A 20,980-nucleotide genomic window follows, 5' to 3' on the forward strand; every position below is an offset into this window, starting at 1 on the left:
ATTTGACTGTTGTCTCTGTCTTCTAACCATTGTTCCTACAGACATTGTAATGTTTCCACTATCTTTGCCTTTTGGAGTTTTAGGATTTTCAGCATTTCCTCAGATAATTTAATGCAGTACACATTAATCTGCTCCAAGACTGTCACATTTTACCTATAGTTTTTACATTTTCCATAAAAAACAGTTAAAATGTAACAAATTTATTGGCAACTAATTTTAAATTATTTTGTTGTTATTTTGCCACTTGATTGTATGAGTCCATATTCATAATAATACTAACTTCTCATGGCTGCCCAGGTGTTAAACTTCATAGTGTTCATTGTTTCAGAATATCTTAGTGGTATGTGTGCTGAGGTCTCCCCTGAAGGTGATGCATCTGCATCCGAATCATTGTGGTTTAGCTAACCAGGGTTACAGTGCAGGGTCCATTTGGGTGGATGTGACTTGAGAAATGAACCTGAAGAGAACAAGTTATTCTCTTTGTTTCATCATGAACACCCACAGTGGCTTCAGTCAGCACTGGGTTAAGTGTGCATTGTGCAGGGGCATGCAGACACACCTGGCACAGACATGCAGGCCAAGAGGAGCACGAGAAAAGAGAAAACTACTCAGCCCACTCATTCATTCATTCTCTCTCTCTCTCTCTCTCTCTCTCTCTCTCTCTCTCTCTCTCTCTCTCTCTCTCTCTCTGTGAATAGAAGACTCCATGTAGCACAGTCATAACAAAAGCTCACTCTAATGGGCCGCAGGACAGGTAGAACCTGAATGCCGAACTGTCAGTCAAAGCGAGCAAGCGTCTGCTCTTCATCAGTGGGACGAGTTTGCTAATCTCCCCTCTCAGATGCCTCCTTCCCTTTCACACTACACGGCTGGGCTATTCTCCAGCTGCTGGAACCTCTCCTCAATTGTGGTGCAGTCTAATAAGCTTGTTGTCACCATGTATTTGTCTCTGCTGTGTGTTCGTGTCTCTGCCATTTTTCCATTGGAGACAGTCTGCTTAGCAAAACTGCAAAGGGACTGATACAACAGTGAATGAGAACCAGTTTTACTGGCCAGGTAAGATGGCTGAAAAATTTGACATTGTGAGAAAGATTTTAATTGGAAGAAAAGAGTCAAGAGTAAAGAGTCAAAGTCAAATGTATTTATATAGTGCTTTTTTTACAACAGCCGAGGAAGAAACCTTGAGAGGAACCAAGACTCAAAAGAGGGGCCCATCCTCCTCTGGCTGACAACAGACTCTCCAATAGTAACAATATAAACAATAATGAGCAAAATAAGTAAGTAATAAGTAAAGGGCTGTTTAAATTTACATTTTACACATTTGGCAGACACTCACATCCAGAGCAACTTACAATTTTCAGTCATGCTACAGAGGCAGATGCATGTAGTGTTAGGAGTCTTGCCCAACAACTCTTATTGGTATAGCATTGATCATGTGCTTTATGTTAATGAGTGCAGTGTGGCAGAATATGCAGTATTATTGAACTCCTTATTCTGTTTGGTGTTGTAAGTAGTCGATGCCACATGTTAGGAGTTTAGTTATTTTTGTCTTGATGGTCTGGTATGTCATCCCAAAATGAAGAAAGCTGGTGGTGGTGGTAGGATGAATGCAGTGGTCCTGACTGCTCTGTTTTTAATGTGTTCTTGTAGAGGTCCATGGAGGAAGGCCATAGTCAGTAATCTTTTCAGCAGTATGGATGACATGCTGGAGTTTTAATATCTCTCATTAACCCACATTTAGTGACATTTAGACAAGCGTGGTCAGTCTTTTTAATGTCTGAGTAGACCTGTGCCATTAAAGCCTGCAGCAGGTTGAACCAGCTGCTACAGGAAATACCTTAACCCTAATCCTAGCCCCTAACCTAACCCTAATTCTAATTCTAATCCTAACCCTGACTCTTTAGCCCTAAACCTAACCCTATTAATCCGTAACCCTAATTAACCCTAACTCTATTTATGTCTATTTTGCAGATTTTCAGTGAAGATGCTTGGGTGAAGCAGAGTGCACAGGAATAGGAAGATGACTGTTCTGGTCTGCTTCTCTAGATTAAGGGACACTGTATACAATAAACCAGTTGGGTTTGAAGCTTTCTCTAGTCTAATACTTGTAGAATGCAATGCAAAGTGCAGCAATCTGTATGTAACATCTTATATGTAGCATACTGTGTGTAGTATATTGTATGTAGCATGCTTTACATAATATGGCATATGTAGCATGGTGTCTTTACTATACTGTCTGTAGCATGCTCTATATAGCATGCTGTATGTAGCATAATTTATGTAACTTGATATATGTAATATGGTGTCTGTAGAACACTGTCTGTAGTATGCTGTATGTGGTATGCACTTCTGTGTACTAATTCAGATTCTTTTTTGTGTGAGAGAGACTTGAATGGCTTCATCTGGCTACAGTTTCAGTGTTAATACATGACATTACACATAGTTAGAACACATGAAGCGTACATGATACATGACATTACACCCAGTAAGAGTATGTGAAGCATGTATGATACATGACATTACACCCAGTAAGAGCACGTGAAGCGTGTATTCTAAAGCAGGAAATGCTGTGTGTACTCTGATGAGGCCCATCTCTGTGGTCCTGACAGAAACAGCAGGGAGACCTCCAACAGTGTCTCTACATCATCTTGATAATCCGTTGGTTCAGGCTTCAAGTAAATTATGAACTGCTTTGCCAAGCTAAGCACTGAGTCACTGACAGAAGTGTAATTTTTCTGTTCACTCACATACGGTACACGTCTTGTGCTGGTTACACTCTGTATGTGATCATTCTTGGTTATTGTTTAAAATGACAAGTGTTAACTTTAACATTTTCTGTAATCAGGTTGAACTGTTATGTTCTTGTGGATAAGATTTCAAAATATTGTTCTCCCACTCTGGTCACTTGTTCCGGATGCTGTTACAGTTTTGTGGAGTAGATCCCCCCCACCCCTACACCGATTTCAGTAGATCAAGATCAAGGAATTATTATAAAGTTATGATGGCATTAGGTTACTAAAACATTATCTTCAAATAGAAAGTTCCAGGACTATAATTTTAAGTATAATTTTAAGATATGAATCTAGGGTTTGACAGATTAGAATTCCATAACTTTAACATGATGGCTTGTTCTGCACCTGCTTCTTTTATAAAACAATTTTTAAAACATGTGCCATATATATAGGATACTTGTAAATCCTATATAATCTAAGTTTTTCCTCATGTTTGGGCCATAGAATAGGATGTGTCATGCCTGAGGTAGCCTAAGGGTCAATCCAGCAGCCAGTGACAAACAACAAAATTAAGAATGCTGAATACATTGTTAGAATAGGCCAGTTATAATAGCTGTGTTGTAATGGTGCTATAACATTTAAGCAAAATTAAGTTGAAAAGCATGACCTCAAAGTCCTTTCCTACACTGGGGGAATTTTTTTAAGGATGAAGTTTTCATGCACCTGAATGCCTTGGACCATTCAATATCAACATATTAAATAGAACAGCTAACAGGTCTGAACATGCTGGCATGTCTGTATAACCATAAGTACCTGTCACATTCTGTTTGATTGATGGTAACAAAGAAGGAAAAAATGGGAACAATTGACCCAGATGTTCTATCAAATTGTGTTTGTTAGCCAGACCTATCCCCCCGCCTGAATCCCAGCAGGGATTTGAGATCCATATACATGAGAGGTTCAGGTGGAGTCCTTCCATCCAATTTAGAGCCAGAGGTGAGGACACAAGGGGATGGTGAGACAGACTTCCCTAATGGAGCCAGTCCACTTAACAAGCTGCTGCCTGTGTCTTCAGTCCTGTGTCACCCCAGGCCTCTGCACAAATCCTTGGTGTACCCTCCCCCTCTTGCTCCAGGCAGTTAGACACCACTGAGCTATGGTTACCCGCTACCCACTCGTAACCTCATTTGTGAATTCACAGGATAAGAATTGCTCCTGTTCTGTGTTCATCCTTCACCCTCTCCATATAGAATTGTAAACTTCCTGACAATTCCTGTCTTATTCTTCTGTCAAATGTTTTCCATTGTCAAATTGCAAGTAAAAACCACCTTGGCCATGAAAGTACATGCGCGACATGTTTTATGGAGTGCAGGTTGGTTTCTTAAAGCAAATATTGTAACAAAAATGAGTGTTTGAGCACCATTAAAATGCCTTTAGGTCACACTCTGAAGTTAGCCGAGAGCTGTTACACTGCTAGAGCTGATGTGTGTGCTTGAGTGTCTGTGAGCTTTTGTTTGTTGATGCCCTGAGGGTTTTCTAGCCCTCTCTCTGCCTTTGTCTTTGACAGCACATGTTCTCTTGTTGCAATTTTTTTTGCATATCAGTGTAAGACAATCTCCCCTCATCAGACAAATCAACCTCTGAAGCCTAATGAAGTGATCTGTCTGCAAGCTAAAAACCCTCCATAGACTCCAGCTAATGTGCAGTTTGGAGTGAGTGTGGAGACAAAGTGAACCTGCTCCCATCTTCAATGCAGTTAATTGTGGGTTTTAGCCACAGAAGACCAAGGATACGAGAAAATCTCATACCGAAGCATTACTGATGAGCCTGGAAACTATGAACTATGTTCATGTAAAATGGACAGGTTCACTTATTTACTCTCTTAGTGCAATAATCAATTTGCAGCTGTTGTTTAGATCATGTACATTTATGTATACGGACATTTCTCGCTTGTGGTATCATATGTTTTCTCACATAGTATGTTTTACCACTTAATGTGTCTCCTAGTGCAATACCTTCTCAGGGCAATACCTTCTTAGTGTAATACTGATGTTTGCAGTCCTTGAAACACCTTCCATGGCTGCTCTTGCATAAGTCATTATATAATTTACATATGTATATAGAGCCTGCTAACTCTTATAATATTAAGGTTTATAGTTCATCTGTACTACACTTGTATTTCTGTAACACACTTGTACAACCCTGCCCTGTTTATTCTGATGTAATGTATATCTTTCCTTCGGGGTCAGTGAAGTATTGTCTTATCTTATCTTAAAAGAGACGGGGTTGTGAAATAACAGCACCAGCAACAACAACAAAAATAATAACAACAACAACACTACTTCTACCTCTACTACTACATCTATTACTGCTACTACTAATAATAATAATAATAACTACAATATTACCACAACCTTAGTAACTTAAATATTCAGTGATGCTCACAGTACTTTGGGTTCTCGTGTGACTCCATCTCAGGTCGTTTTTTTGGGTTTGGTTATTCAGGGTCTAAAATCCTTCCATAAGGCTGAGTTGTCATAAAGTCCATTGTAAGAAATGTTATAATCAAATACATTTTAATCAAATGCTAATAATAATGAAGTCAAATTGAACCATGTAAGTGGAGGAATGTTCTTCTTTGCTCTGACTTTTGTCACCTTATTTCTTGATTGACAGCTCCAAACAACATTACACCAACATCTCAATTCAAAGTCTTTGATGGCTGTAACAGGGCTTCATCATGTCGGGTGTAGGTGAATGTAGAGTGAGGTGAGGTGTCAAGGGAAATCACATTTATATTCTGCATACATATCCATGATTAGGGCAAGCCCATGTGAGGAAGAGCCCCCCTTGTGGATAATTTGAGGGGCAGGTTGTCTTGTTTTCTCCTCTCTCCAGGGAAGCTGTTTGTGTCCATGCATATGAACCCATTTTCTTACACAAAGCTACAGTGTGCACATACAGAACAGGGCTAACACCCACTGCTCAGCACCCTGGAGAGGCAGAGTTGCTCCTCCAAGTCTAGGGTGTTCCATAATAAACAACTAAAAAAAAAAACAAATAAATAAATTGTAGTGGAAAATTAGTAGGACAATCAGTGGTATCATGGCCTCTACACAGATACGCATGTTAATGTGTACTCAAACATTAATACTACACATTTACTACTTAAACTGTCAAGTCGATATGATGACATACATGTTAATAGCAGCAGTAGTTGCATGCCTGGGATTCCCACTCTGCCTTTATAAAAGGTAGAGTAAGAAGTTTAGGTTAAAACCTATGAAAGTATTAAATAATAGTATCAATATTGTGGAATGTAGTCTGATGACTAGAAGTAGCCCAAATCCCTAGTGTAATTCTTTCTATGTAGTCTCACAAGTTTGAATTCTTCAATGCTGCAAAAAGATAATATTTCCATTACATTTGATCCAAAACTAAGCCCATCAGCCACCATAAATGAACAAGCATCTTTCCCACCACTGCATACCTGAATACCTTTGAGCCAAGGTTTAGTATCCTCCTACAGAGGTTTACAGCTAGAGATATTTCACATAATCTATACTGGGGATATTTCCCCCACATAGTATTGTCATTATACTGACAAACAGTGCACAGTCTTTCACAGTTTACAGACTTCCTCTGATGACATATAAGCAAGGCACAAAAATGTACATTATTATGTCCTGATTTGCCAGTCTGTCCAGTGTGCCCAGTTTATCCAGTATATCTAGAGTACACAGTGTATCCTGTGCATCCAACATGCCCAGTTTATCCAGTGTATCCAGTGTACCTAGTGTACCAAGTGTATCCAGTGTGTCCTGTGCCCCTTGTAACTAGTGTGTCCAGTATGCCCAACATACCAAGTGTTTCCAGTGTATTCAATGTGTCCAGGGTGAACAGTATAAATAGTGAGTCCAGGGTGTCCAGTGTGTCCTGTGTCCAGTGTAACTAGTGTGTCCAGTCTAACTAGTGTGTCCAGGGTGTCCAGCATGCCCAGTGTGCTCAGTGTGTCCATTGTACCTACTGTATCCAGTGTCCAGTGTGTCCAATATCCAGTGGAATCAAAGTGTGCCCTTCCCTGTGTGACTGTCTTTGTGCTTTGTACTTAATGGTCTGGGTTTTTAATATATTTCCTGCTTTGTCTGCACTCATGTTGTGTAGTCACACTTTGTAGTCTTATGTACTGTGCTGCTGTCCTGACATGTTATGTTGTGGAACATTAGACAACAAAACCTAACCTTGAACTTGCATTGCATCCAATTATTGTGTGGAATCACAAAATTACTCCCAGTACACAGATTAACAAAAATCATCATGTCCTCGGAATGTGTTTTTTTAATTCACTGTACTATACAAATGATGTTTTGCTGTTTGTGAGATACTTTAATGTGTAAGGTAGATATATATATATATATATATATATATATATATATATATATATATATATATATATAATTTTTTTTTTTAATTTTTGATTTTTTTTTTGGCTGGCGAGTGACAACCTGTATCTCAACACAGTCTTTCATGCAGAACTTCAAATAGTGATGATAATGGCCATCCGTAGAAAGGCAGAACAGCCTGTCAGTCTAAAGTCTGCTGAAGGCAGTGACTTTCTTAAACTCTTTTCTCTCCATTTCCAGTTGAACGGCCACGCATTTAGTTTGTATTTGTTTTTCGAATGGAGAGAACAAAAGTAAAGAAGCAGAAGTATGCATGTACACACACGAAAACATCCATTCACCTGAAAACACGCTGAATTTGTTCCTCACCCTGGTCCACGTATACACACACATTTGTCAGGATGAACAGTGTGTCCAGGGAGAGTAAAATGAAAGAGTACTGCAATGTGTTGACTGTAAGGGCAAGTTCACGCAAGACACTCAGCTAATAGAGTCAGTTTAAGCTTAGTCTCAACAGGTCCCAGTCATTATAGGTTCAGCAATGACATCCGGATTTGGTGCAATTTCACTGTCAAATTGAGGATAGCCAGTTTGATTGGCTGAAAATATTGTGCATGAATAAAGAAGGCAGTAAGTACCGCCTTATAACATTTCTATGGTCAGAAAATGACTGACTCCCCAGATGCAATCACTGAAAGCATCACTGTAGTATTGGTAGTATTGTAGTATAGACCTAAACACAAAGAAGCTAGATCTAATCTAATGGCATGGAATATAGGCATAATCCAATTAAATAGAGGCTAAGGCTAAGGAGAAATCTTATGATTTAGCATTTGCTGGCATGTCTGCCCCTCCCACTTCCCAGCACCATGGCTTAGAGATCACTGGCAAACCCTCCGGATTTTATATGTAGTTTAGATTTGCAAACCCTTTGGTGATACTATCCATATGTTAAGGTATTTGACTACTAATCAGAAGGTTGCCAGTTCAATTCACCACTACCAAGTTACCATTGTTGGACCCCTGAGCAAGGCCCTTATCTCTCAAGTGCTCAAATTGTATTCAGATATAATTGTAAGTCACTTTGGATAAATGCCATAAATCTAAAGTGATTTGAGGTTTGAGCCATGCAGGTGATGATTACTACAGACAGTAGATCTGTGGAGGGAAACAGTTGTCACAATCTGTGAAAGCATTTGTGACACTGCATCTAAAAAAAAGTGCTGAGAACTATGTATAATGGTATAATTTCAGATAAGAAATTAAATGTCACTTCTGACACCTTTTCATGCCTGATGTAGTTTAATAAAATCCTAGGCCCTGGGTGTCAAATCTACAACCCTACTTACCCCTTGCTCTGCTGTTGAGCTACAGGAGCTTAACATTTTTAGTATCTGTTAAACTCCAAATCCCAGAGAGGGTTCTGGAGTTTCATTGATCTGCTGCCAAACACATTGCCAAGCTACACCAATGTTTCGATCGGTGTGTATCAGTCAGACACAGTGATAAAAGATACCTTAACCTAACCCTATCTTAATCTTAATCCTACCATATGCTAACGCTAACCTTACGGTATCTTAACCCCAAATTACTGTAAATTGTAGGTTTGTAGATTTGAACTCCATGGAATTAAACTTCTGATCATTTCAGTTACATTTAAATTCTGTTTATAAGTAAGTTTGCGTTTTCTACCTGAACTGGAATAACTGTGTTGAATAATATTCAAGAACTAAACATATTACTGGACAATATATCACCTTTGAGTCTCATTTTACTGGAAACTGTAAGTAGAGAAACTGGCAGAAGACTTTATTATACCTGCCTTTTCCAGACATGTCCTATGCTCATTCAGTGCCTTCAGCTCTCAGGAGTTTCAATACTCCAACCACTAGACCATGACATTTCAAATCCACGCCTTGACCCAACAAGAACAGCGCCCAACTTGTTTTTCAGTGTCATCAGATGATATTTCAAAGTGATGAATGTAGTGTTTCCATAGAGCCTCAGCGTGCATGTTGAGTCAGGCTGACTGACTCGCTAATTAATTACACTCCTGCGTTCTTTGTGACAGTGACTGCCATGGGTGGGGCGTCCAGAGCTTGTTTACCCCAAAGCTCTCTGAATTAACCTGAAAGGCTTGAGAATGGACTGGCATCAGTTATAGACACAACTGGTTTTGAGAGTCTTTTGTTCTTGAACTTACAGTTAAAAGGTAAAGAATCTCCTGAATTTGGCTCTTTTCTAATGAAAAATCATGAGATACAAGAGTCATATTATGCCATATTATGTTTGATGCAGCTGTGACAGAAGGATGAGAGTGGATCAATCTCTTAAAAAAGAACCCTGCAGCATGTCCATCATGCAGGACCAGGGTCCAGCTCTGTGGACAGGCCAACCAGTTCTGTGGACAGGCCAACCAGTATGTTTTTCTTCTTTCCCCCTGCTTAAGTTCCAAGTGCCATGAGAATTGAGGAAGACAAACGATGTTTAAAAGAGGGGTAATCCTCAGATCTGCCCCAGGCCCTTGGGCTGCCCTGCAGTGTGTCTGCACATAGGGACTAACCATGTGTGGCATCTCCATTGAGATGTAGCAGCAGATGTCCTCCTCTGGACTCTCAACAGCCATCACAGTCTGACCTAAGCTGGTGAGTGGGTGTGTGTGCATGTGCGCATGTGTGCGCTTTTGTTTGTGTTTGTGTGTGTGTGTGTGTGTGGGGGGGGGGCACTGAGGTAGTGGTGTAGTGGCATAAGGCTTTTGAGTATGACTTGTGAAGTAGATGAGGAGGAACATTTTGGCTGGGTTAGTACTGGCAGCTTGCTGGAGTGTGTGAGTAATTTATGACTTAAATGTTAACTGTGGGACCTCTACACATACAGTAGCTTTAGTTTTATATTAAATGATTAAATGGATGTTAAAATCTAACAGCCTAGTAGTTGTAAACCCAAAGATCTAAGAACTTGAATTGCATTTAGTGCTTTGATTTCTGTTGTTCATTATGTGCTTTGAGTATTTTTATGTGCATGGGGACAACAGTATAGTACAGAAGCCATGTCCCTCTGCAGCCAGTGATATGAGGTGTCTGTTGTTTATATTTGGGAATTTGTGGGTCTTTGTTTCATGATGTAATTAAAGCTGTTACAGGGAAAATGTGATTTTAGTAATAACTTGGCCAACATGTATAAATCCTCCACTTTGTGTGTTGTGTTAACACAGTTTATATTAAGAATATATTGTAAACAGGGCAGATTTAGCCTGGCTGCTTGGACTGGACTGTATCTAAGTATCTCTACAAGTAGCTTTAAAAATAATAACCGAGCACCAGTTTTTATATTGATGTACATTTTATCAAAGGAATAAGTAAATGGTCCACTTTATCTCTCTCTAACAGTGTGACTGTTGTGAATTGACTCAAACCTTCAATCAGCACTGGCAGTGGTGGAAATTGCTGTTGCCTTAGAAAGTTCTGGCAGAATTAGATTAGCCAAACTGATAGAAGGTCACTATAATCACACAGAATGGTATCTTGGGTCATGAGTATTAGCACTGCAGCAGTACCTTGGGTTCGATGTTAGTCAGTCAGGACAAATGGGTGGAGAGAAAAAAAACACATTGTTTCAGACAGAGAGTACAAAACACAGTGGTGCTAGCAATGGTGTATGGGTTTGAGGGAGGAGAGTAGTAGGAACATCCCCCACCCTGCCTGAGGCTCACAGAACAACTCTCCTGTCTAAATGCAACCTTTCAAAAAGACCCCTCCCTCACACCATCACAAACACCACCAAGATCCCTACACCATCACAAACACCACTCAGATCCCTACACCAACATAAACACCATCCAGGTCACTCACACCTACACATAGACCACCTAACGCCATCACACTGATACATAAAGATAACATTTTAACAAATTAAAATATAACACTTGAAAAATATAACGTAAATGGCACCACACTAAGCTTATAGTCTTCCAGCTTGCATGGAAGGAGAGCCTTCTCGAGTACAGAGAAGCACTTATTATCGATCGAACATCTTATCTCTCAACCCTAATACAACATAACAAAAATAACCCTAGATTTCTATTTAGTACAATTAGTGCATCCAACTAGGAATAAAACTGATAGCAATGCTCAGATTACAACTTCACATTAAGAGTCAGGCAGTTACTTAGAGATCAGAACAACTAATCCAAAAAGGACTCTAGAATCCTTTACACCTATCCAGAAGCCAGAACTTACATCTCTGATCTTCCGCTCAAAATCCTCCACTTGTTTACTAGATACACTGCCCACACATTTTCTTAAGGAAATCCTACCTGAAGTAATTGAACCTTTACTAAATTTAATAAACCCCTCCTTGAACATTGGTTACATACCTAAAACATTCAAATTAGCAGGAATCAGACCACTTATCAAAAAATCTAACATATGGTATCCCACAATTATATGTTCTAGGACCTCTGCTTTTTTCTTTATATATGCTACCTCTAGGTACATTATGTGTACTTATATGTATAGGTGACATTATACTGTTTCCACTGCTACGCTGATGATACTCAGCTATATGTCTCAGCCAAACCAGAGGACATATATCATCTTAGTATTACTGCGGAATGCATAAAGGATGTCAGACAATGGATGTTGAGAAACGTTCTGTCACTTAATCCTGACAGAACAGAGGTGCTTCTATTAGGCCCACAGATAGCGAGGTCCTCACTCTTTAATTACTTATTGAACCTCAAATGGTCTCCCAATCACATCTTCTCTAACAGTTAAAAATCTTTGAGTTATTACGGATGCCAGACTCTCATTCTAAGATCATGTAAATAACATTTATAAAACCTTTCTCCACCTCAGGAGCATTGCTCAGATTAGGAACATACTCTCATCACATGTTGCAGAAAAGCTAGTCCATGCATTTATCACTTCAAGATTGGACTACTGTATCACCTTACTATTTGGCCATACCATTAAGTGCCTAAACAAGCTCCAGCTAGTTCAATATGCAGCAGCCAGAGTCCTTACTAGAACTAGAAAATCTGATCACATGACTCCTATTTTAGCTACTTTATATTGGCTCCCAATATATAGATTTTATAATATTTATTATAAAATACTTCTAATGACCCACAAAGCACTGAATGATCTTACTCCACTGTACTTGACTTGGCATAGACCACCCAGCTCCCCAAAGCCAACACAGACCATCCACCTCCCTCATACTGACAAATAGACATCCCTGATCCATCATGCTGACATATAGACCACCCAGCTCCCTCTCGCCAATACATAGACCACCCAGCTCCATCAAACCTCCTGCTGACAAAGCCATAGACTGACATGAAGCCTCTCTTTAAGAAGTTGTTTTGAAGGGACCTAACTTGTTCTTTTTATCTAATGAAATTACACCATGTTACTCTTACCTGAGTTAATCTAATGCTTACAAAAATGAACATTTACCTGAAGGTTTTATCCAAAGCATCTTACAAGTATGACTGAATAAACTTGAAGAATTGAGGGTTAATTGTCTTGCTCAGGAGCCCAACAGTGGCAATTTGGCAGTGGTGAAGCTTGAAATGTTTTGTTTACAAGTCAAGTACCTTAACCACTGAGCTACCACTGCCCTGAACATAGTGGAAAACGGTCTGGTGTGTTATTGACAACTCATCAAATCAAAGGAATCTAAATTGCGCAAAAGAGATTACACGTTATTTTGTTGGTAAGACAGATGCTTGAAAGATTAATCAGGTTTGACTATGTACTGCATAACCACATGGTCACACAGTATCTTTTCTTCTGTGTTTCACGATCATATGAGAGCCAGGTACATATGGGGAGGGAATAGTGTCATGCAAGCAAGAGCAGCACAGCACCCCTACCAGCCATGCCAGGCATGAGGTAAGATGGCCCACTCTGGAAATGGTGCTCTGCTCTGGAGGTGATGCTGCCATGTGTAACTAAAATATGCAATTGTGTTGTCATTATCACACAGTCAGAAAAAAGGAGAAATAAGTGAAGTAAACAAGAGATTCTACTGGTTTACAGATTACTGAAATGATATTTTTCAAACTTGTTATTGTCATATGTAATAACATTTTGTTTAAGTCTAATATATAGTAGTAATATAGACATAATAGGAAACAGGAAATTATTTATAGGTTCAATGTGAAATAAATAAAAGAAAAAATACTGAGGTGGAAATTCTTGAATAAAGAAAAGAGAAATCTGACATTTTAAAATCCATCTTAGATTAATATTAGATTTGCTCCCAAGGTAGGTACAGTAGATCTTGGTATAATATTACTTATGCATGTTGGAGCAATGTTGCAGTAATCTAACCTCCACAGTCAAACATTGGTGCACTGCCCTCCAGCTGGGTCACTGCAGGCACTTTCTCTCCTGTTGTGTTCCGCACCAGACTTTAACAGTGACACCACTAACAGTGGTGTAACAGTCGGTCAGCAACACAAACAAAATCTCCCTGGAGTAAATACATTTTTATTTTAAATATGTATGTGTTCTTAATGAATGACTTATGGTACAGAAGTGTATGAACCATCTTTTCAGATGTGCAGGGACACTGATTTATAGGGATGAGCAACCCTACAACTCAGCCCCGTCACTCAGCCCTGCCACACAGTCACTCAGCCCTGTGACACAGCCCTGCCACAGTCACTCAGCCCCGTCATTCATCCTCACCACACAGTCATTCAGCACTGTGACTCAGCTCCACCACTTAGTCTCACACATTCATTGCTGTCACATAGCCACTCACCCACATGATAGAGCAAGGCCACACAGCCTCACAAATATCTGCAAAAGAAGTGAGAAAAGCTCTTGGAATGTAGTGCGTTACATGCATATGCAGTGCCTTTCTGGACCTTATGTTTTTGGACCTTATGTGAGGCATAATAAATGCAATGCCAGAACCAGAATCCCAAAAGCCTACAGAGCAAGCTACTTCTCCCTGTCTCCCTCTCAGTCTCTCTCGCTCTTTCTCTCTCTCTCTCGACTGTGAGTGAGTGAGCTGGTTGTTAGTTCCTGGCAAAGCAGAGCAAAGAAATATAAAAAGGAAAAACACAGTCCTGAGAAGGAATGCAGGACCAGCAAATCAGAGCTCAGGAAATCCAACCATGTCTGGGAGCAGTAATGAGGCTAATGCAGCCCGTTATACACTGGGCTGTCTCTCTCAGCACAGCCTTGCAGCATTGACCCACCAACAAAAGACAACTGTACATGACAAATACCAGGCCTTGTTTTTATGGCAGGTTGTGAATGCATACTGCTTCAGTAAGTGTGGGGTGTAAATAAAAAATGTCTGAGAAGACAAGACACACACACACACACACACACAACACACTGTCACGATTGGCCTCTCCCTAGCTTCCGGTCGTCATGGTTACCCTGTCTCATGTCTTTATTTTGCTTTGCTTCCGTGTTGTTCTGCCTGTTGTTTAGGTTTCCTTGCCTTCTCTCTCTGGTGATCTCTGGTGTTAGTTGTCTATGCTGTTTATTGCTGTTTATGTTTATACCATTGATTGTGTTATTCGTATTGTTATATCCTGCTCCCTTTTTCTGTTGCTGTGTGTTTCTTTGTTTGCTGTGTATTCCTGAAGTCTCTGTGTTGGCTCCCTGACCTTGGACTGTGATATCAACCCTGATTTTGGATTTGTCCCTAAAAAATCTCACTCTTCTCAGTGAATGCATCTACCTCCTAATTGCTCACGATTACACACACACACAAACACACACACACACACACACACACACACACACACACACACACACACAGCTAGACATCCACAGCTAGACACACACACAGCTGTGCCATAAAGCTACTTGTACTTCATCCATTGCTATTCCAAGCAAGTCTGCATCCAGTTACACAGTGTTAGGACTTTGTGAAGTGAACACACACTACAAACTGCATTTGTTTTATTTGGATGCAATTTAATAATTTTGGCAGTTTTTAGAAATAGCTATGTAGTGAAAATGACTGAAATTGTAAAGAATGTTAAAGGATAATAAAATAAAATGTAAATAAATAAAGTCTGTTGATGTAAGTGCAATATTATTGCAGGCTGTATCCAACTGTGAATTTCTACTAATGGTTAAATGGTTGGAGTTTTTCACTGCTAGTACATGAAAATTTCATGGAGCTTTTTCACAGTTGGAGCCACATGGCTGCAGTAGAAACAGAGCTACTGTGCCTCCCTCCCTCCTGAGGGAGGAGCATTACAAAGATCCTAAACAATTAATTATGAAATTACTTTAATGTTAAAGTCATTTCTAGACAGACAGATTGCTTTTTAATTGTTTCACACCTTCAGATTATGTTTAATTGAACTGACTCTTTATCTAGCAATTAGTCTATTCAGATTCAATCATTAAGTGTATTATTGTGAGCTAATGGACTGACACCATTTTTCTTAATATATGATAACTTCCATCTGTAGGTAAGCAGTTTTAGAGCTTGACACATTGTTCTAAAAGCTAAAAATGTGTGATAATGTTCTGCTGCAGGTTAAGGAGCTGAGAATGAGAGATTTACTGATAGATGTAAGTATGAGTGCTAAATGGTGTAAATGTAATGTGCTTTCCATTGTGCTCCAGGAATAGCTATAGGTACTGTAAGACAGGTGGCTTCTTTACTGGCATGGATGACACATATGCTTATATCCCTGCTGGGAGGAGCCTAACCTTAGCTGCTCTTGTTTGCTGTTGTTAGTGCTGCTTCTGCCACTCCTGCTGTTGTTACTATACCATGGATGCCTCTCATCACACATAAATCATAAGATTGTGGGTTCAAATCCTGGCTCTGCCATGTAGCCACTGTTGGGCCTTTGATCAAAGCCCTTAACCCTCTTGGATTCTAGGGTTGTGTACAATGGCTGACCTTGTGCTGTGACCCCAGCTCACAAAGAAACTGGGATATGCAGAAAAAAAGAATTTCATTATACAGTGTATATGTCCCAATAAAGGCATTTCATCTGGCCTAAATCCTTAAAAAAAAAAGAATCCAGGCCAATAATAACCACGGGAGTTCTTATTTGTTAATAAAATAAGAAAATGCGCATGTTATTTAATCTATTTAATTTATTGCATGATAAGCCTAAATGCCATATTTCAAAGTATCTTTGATAGTTTAATTATGAGATTCTTTTTAATATTTGTCTTTTTACACTTATTACCCTTATTAATCAATTTATTTATTTGGCAGTGTCTATAACATCTTAAAATAATGTGAAATCTGCTGCAGCTTACTTCTATGAGGTGTATTTTTTATGAGATATATCAGGTTTATTTTTTTATTAGGTATATTAGGTTTATTTTTGGCTGTGAAATTATCCACAAGACCACCAGCACAAATTTACTAATACAATAAATTATTCATGGAATTCACTACATAGATGATGTTAAAAAATAGGATTTAGCACTTCTGGAATTTGTAATCTGTACAAAAAACACTCAGGACAGTTATATCCATGCCATGCTACTGGAAAGTTCATTTTTGGCAAAAAAATAATGAACCACCTATAACTGTGGCTAAATGCAGCTACACCACAGTCACCATCAATCTGCCTACTAGGAGATACATTACCAATCAGTCTGAGAAAGGAAAGCAAAAAGGCAGTATTATTATCACTAGTCATAGCTAAAACATCCTCATGAACAGTAAATCCACAAATCTAATCAGCATTCTCCACTGGAAGGACCTATTAATGGGTATAATATATATCAATGGGAAAAATAATTACTTCTGCACCAAACAAAACTATTGCATTTAATCTAACCTGGACAGCTTTCTTCAACCGTATGCAGCAACAATCCCCAAATCAGAATTAGTATTAAATAAATGAACACGATTTATCCAGAGAGCCACACACATATGCCGTTCATACACACCATACACATATACACATATGCCACTCCCACAAACACCACTCATATATACGCATAAGCCACTCACACACACTTCCCATGTAGACACGCACGCTACTCACACACACTACACACTACTCATATAAACACACACACCACTCACGCATATAACTTGGCACAATTTTATATATATATGTCAACAATTATATATTCTGCTATATCCTCTTAATTTACTATAATTATATTTTTTCTATTTTTTCTTTTTTTCTCTGCATCTTCATCTTCTTTCCCTTTCTGTCTCTCTTTTGCTGTCTTATTTATTTTTTGAATGTTTTTAGCGATCCCTTCCTATTTTGTGGGCAGACACATATATGTGTAATCATGCCTAACATAGTCAATGGTTGTCCATTGAGGTGGAGAGCTGCCATGAAAAAAGGATATTTTTTGGCTTTCTGAAACTTCAAAAGTTTTTAGTGAAATAATTTCATAAATTAAGTATTTATATACAAGAGTTATTTGAGTTTTACAAATCATCTAATTGTTATTTAAAAGTATCAGATTTTTTTATTCTGTTAAAGCAAGTTTGTTATACTGCAAACTGTATACTGCAAAGATTTGTATACTGCAAATATATGCTAAATATGAGGTTATTTTTTAAAACAAGTAACTATTTTATAATTGATTTTTCTGTTTTTAGGTTGTTTGGTTTCTGTATGCTTCATGGTTTTGGTACAAATATCTGAGATAAAGAGCACAGCAAGCATATTTTATAGTAATTGTTGTATATTTTTTACAAAATATTATTTTCTCTTTCAAAAGTATTTAAATAAACATATCTAAACAAACATTCAAAACACAGAAATGGCAGCCCTGGGGCTGGTACAGGAGCAGTCTTCACAGGACGCTGCTGTGCTCCTGCACCAGACACACGGTGCTCCGTATGGGGGCGGGGGGGGGGGTCATTGGATTGGGCATCATTGGAGAATATATATGTATGTATATATAATTTGAAATTGATGAGATTATGAGTTATCAGTTTCCTAACAAAAGCAGCATACATAGAGCAAACATCATCTTGCTGTGAGAGAGGGGTCACTGATCTCTAATAGTTCTTTAGAATAGTATATATCAATGGGAGGATTCTGATCACATTCTGATCACACCTATTTTTGTTTAAATTTAGTTTAGTTCATTTGTTAAAATTAAATTTTGTAATTATTATGTCACACAATGTCACAATATCAGTTTATCTGCCACATGATGTCACAATATCATTATATTTATCATGTGACGTCAGTATCATTTACAGCACAAACTAAAACTACTCTACTATTCAGTTTTCATCCTAACAGTCTTATAAATATTAATAATTTCTGTAAACAACATTCTTGTTTTTATATTTATTACTGTCTAAATGCACTCTACAAAACTGTATTTCACTCATCATGTAAAGAAATTCAGCCTTCTATATATATTCAAATTAATAAAACCTCTAGCAGTTGCTGTGTTATGGAGAGCATATGGATTTTGATAAATGGGATTAACATAGATATGCTATGACAAGTCCAAGACTGTGATCCATCTGAACAATTGGTTATCTGCCCTTCACTAAACAGCCTTCAGATCTACCTCATCTTTCATTCCACTCACACTTTATTCCTGTCTATATTTTTTCCAGACCTAAAGTCATAGTAAAGTTTCATTCATTCAATATCTCTCTCTCTCTCTCTCTCTCTCTCTCTCTCTCTCTTTCTCTCATATATATATATATATATATATATATATATATATATATATATATATATATATATATATATATATCTTCATAGATATATATTCATATATCTATGAATCAATTAATAAGAATAAATCTGTAAAGTATTTGGATTGTGTAATCTTATGGCATTCAGTCAAATTTTGGTATATTCTAATTTTGTATATTCTATATTACTGACATGATTTGTATATCTGAATGCCAGAATGCCCAAGAATATTTTGAAATCTGGATCCTAAAATGGCTGACTGAACATATCAGAGCCAAAACAATTCGAGTGAGACTGCAAACAAACAGAGCTGTAATGATTGTGAAAGAGTAGTTAGAGCTGTAGTGATTGTGAAGGAGTACTAACTTACAAACTGGACTGGACTGACAGCTTCTTCTGAAACATCTCCTAAATGCTCTACTCACTATACAGGTACTATTCAAGTGTGGTGTCATCAATTTATTCCTCTATTTATTCTGTTCTCCGTAAAGCACCTTGTAAACTGTATTTAAGAATGTGCAATACAAATAAAGTTTATTATTATTATAAATTAGACAGATGTAGAGACTGAGGCAATGTATGAGAGAGACAGAGAGAGATGGAGAGAGAGAGAGAGGGGAAAGAGATGGGGTGGTGGGTGGTTGGGGGGGGGGGGGGGGGCAATAGAGTCCATAAGTGTAGATAGAGCCCCCCTCCAGCAGATCCTTTCATGTCTTTATCAGTAGTCCTTCCCAGATTGACCTCAGGTATTTCTCCCTGGATTATCTCATACATCCGCAGCCATGACTTTGCTATGAAATCAGCTGAATAAACATGACAGGGGAGTTAAAGGCTGCTTGTGTGTCTGCGTGGACCCCTGTGTCATGAAATTACCCCCAGTGCAGTCGTCTCTGCATTCAGCCCAGGGATGCTCTGCGAAACGCTGCTCTATTTCCCTTCTCCCTGGACTAATATTCTCAGGCTCCACTCTTTTTCAGAGATTCTGGCTATTTCGTGATAATGGTAAGACCCCAAATCCGAGTGTAGATCTGACCTCTGTCCTTTCTATTTTTGAATGGTGGTGTGAATTATAAATTGCGATCTGGTAGGGATTAGGTGTGTGTTTGGCCTGAAGGGATTTGACATACCCAAACTGCTGCATTTGGCAGTCACAGCTGCCCTTGAGGGAAAATATGCAAGGAGAAAATATCTTTGTCTTTTGTGATGTTTTACTTTAAGAAATGTGCTTCTGGACAAAGAGCACAGACACTCCACAGATATAGGAACTTTGTGGACATGCTGCTGTCCTCATTTTTGTGCTTTAACCTTTAGTTATGTTGCCCTAAATATGCACCAATAGTTTAATATTATCATCACAAAAGAGTTCATTCATTAATTCACTCTCAACTTTGTGTTTGTGTGTGTGGGGGTTAACAAGAGTAACAGATACATCTTCACACATTTACAAGACGAGGCCAGCAAGCTACTGCCACCTGTTGGTTTGGAGAATAAACTAAACAGTACAAAGTGTGAATGATGTGTTGTGGGAGGGGCTAGTAAAACGTCCACTGTGAGTGGAACAGCCACGTGCACTGTAATTTTCCTATAATAAACACAATACAGAGCTAATATTTATAGCAAAGTGACATTTATGTAGAATTCTGCAAAAGGCTACATAAACAAAAGTAATAGTCTGTGTATCCATAAATGCACCCAATCACTCTGTCTTGCTATCTCTCTCTCTTTCTCTTTCTTACTTGCTCTCTCTAAAACACACACACACATGCACACACTCCAAACACTGGCAGAGAGAGATCTAAGGCGAGCTACTTGATTTACATGAGCAAGGTCAAAAAGAATGCATTAAGGCCCAGTGGAGGCAGAAGAGTTATAAAGTGCTCCAATTGAAGCTGACACCTCAGCCTTCATAACAATCGGCAGAAGAGTTACACATTTTGGGGTCAGACCGGCATCACAATTTTTAACACCATGCTGACCGCCCCCCCCCCCCCACTCCAACAGCCACATAGGAACAGACTATACAGTCCTACAGACCAGTCAACTAAATAACCTTTAAATTGGCCTATATACTTTCTGCATGTATAGTATTAATAAAGAAAGGTTTGTTATGGAACAGGTATATCAACAGAAACTTGAATTAATTAAATGAATTAATCTAAAATATGTGCACACAGAAGAAATGTCATTGCATAATCCAAAGA

General features: G+C 38.6%; 1 long non-coding RNA gene across 1 annotated transcript; it reads left to right on the top strand.

The window, feature by feature from the left end:
• Positions 1-290: 290 nt before the first annotated feature.
• LOC145659069 (uncharacterized) lies at positions 291-4,107 on the top strand. Its single transcript, XR_014125058.1, has 3 exons — positions 291-1,056; positions 1,168-1,277; positions 1,972-4,107. It is a non-coding gene; the product is annotated as an uncharacterized LOC145659069 (long non-coding RNA).
• The last annotated feature ends 16,873 nt before the right edge of the window (positions 4,108-20,980 follow it).

This window comes from Electrophorus electricus, chromosome 8 (assembly GCF_041902795.1).
Source record: "Electrophorus electricus isolate QZ-2024a chromosome 8, ASM4190279v1, whole genome shotgun sequence".
Classification (NCBI taxonomy): domain Eukaryota; kingdom Metazoa; phylum Chordata; class Actinopteri; order Gymnotiformes; family Gymnotidae; genus Electrophorus; species Electrophorus electricus.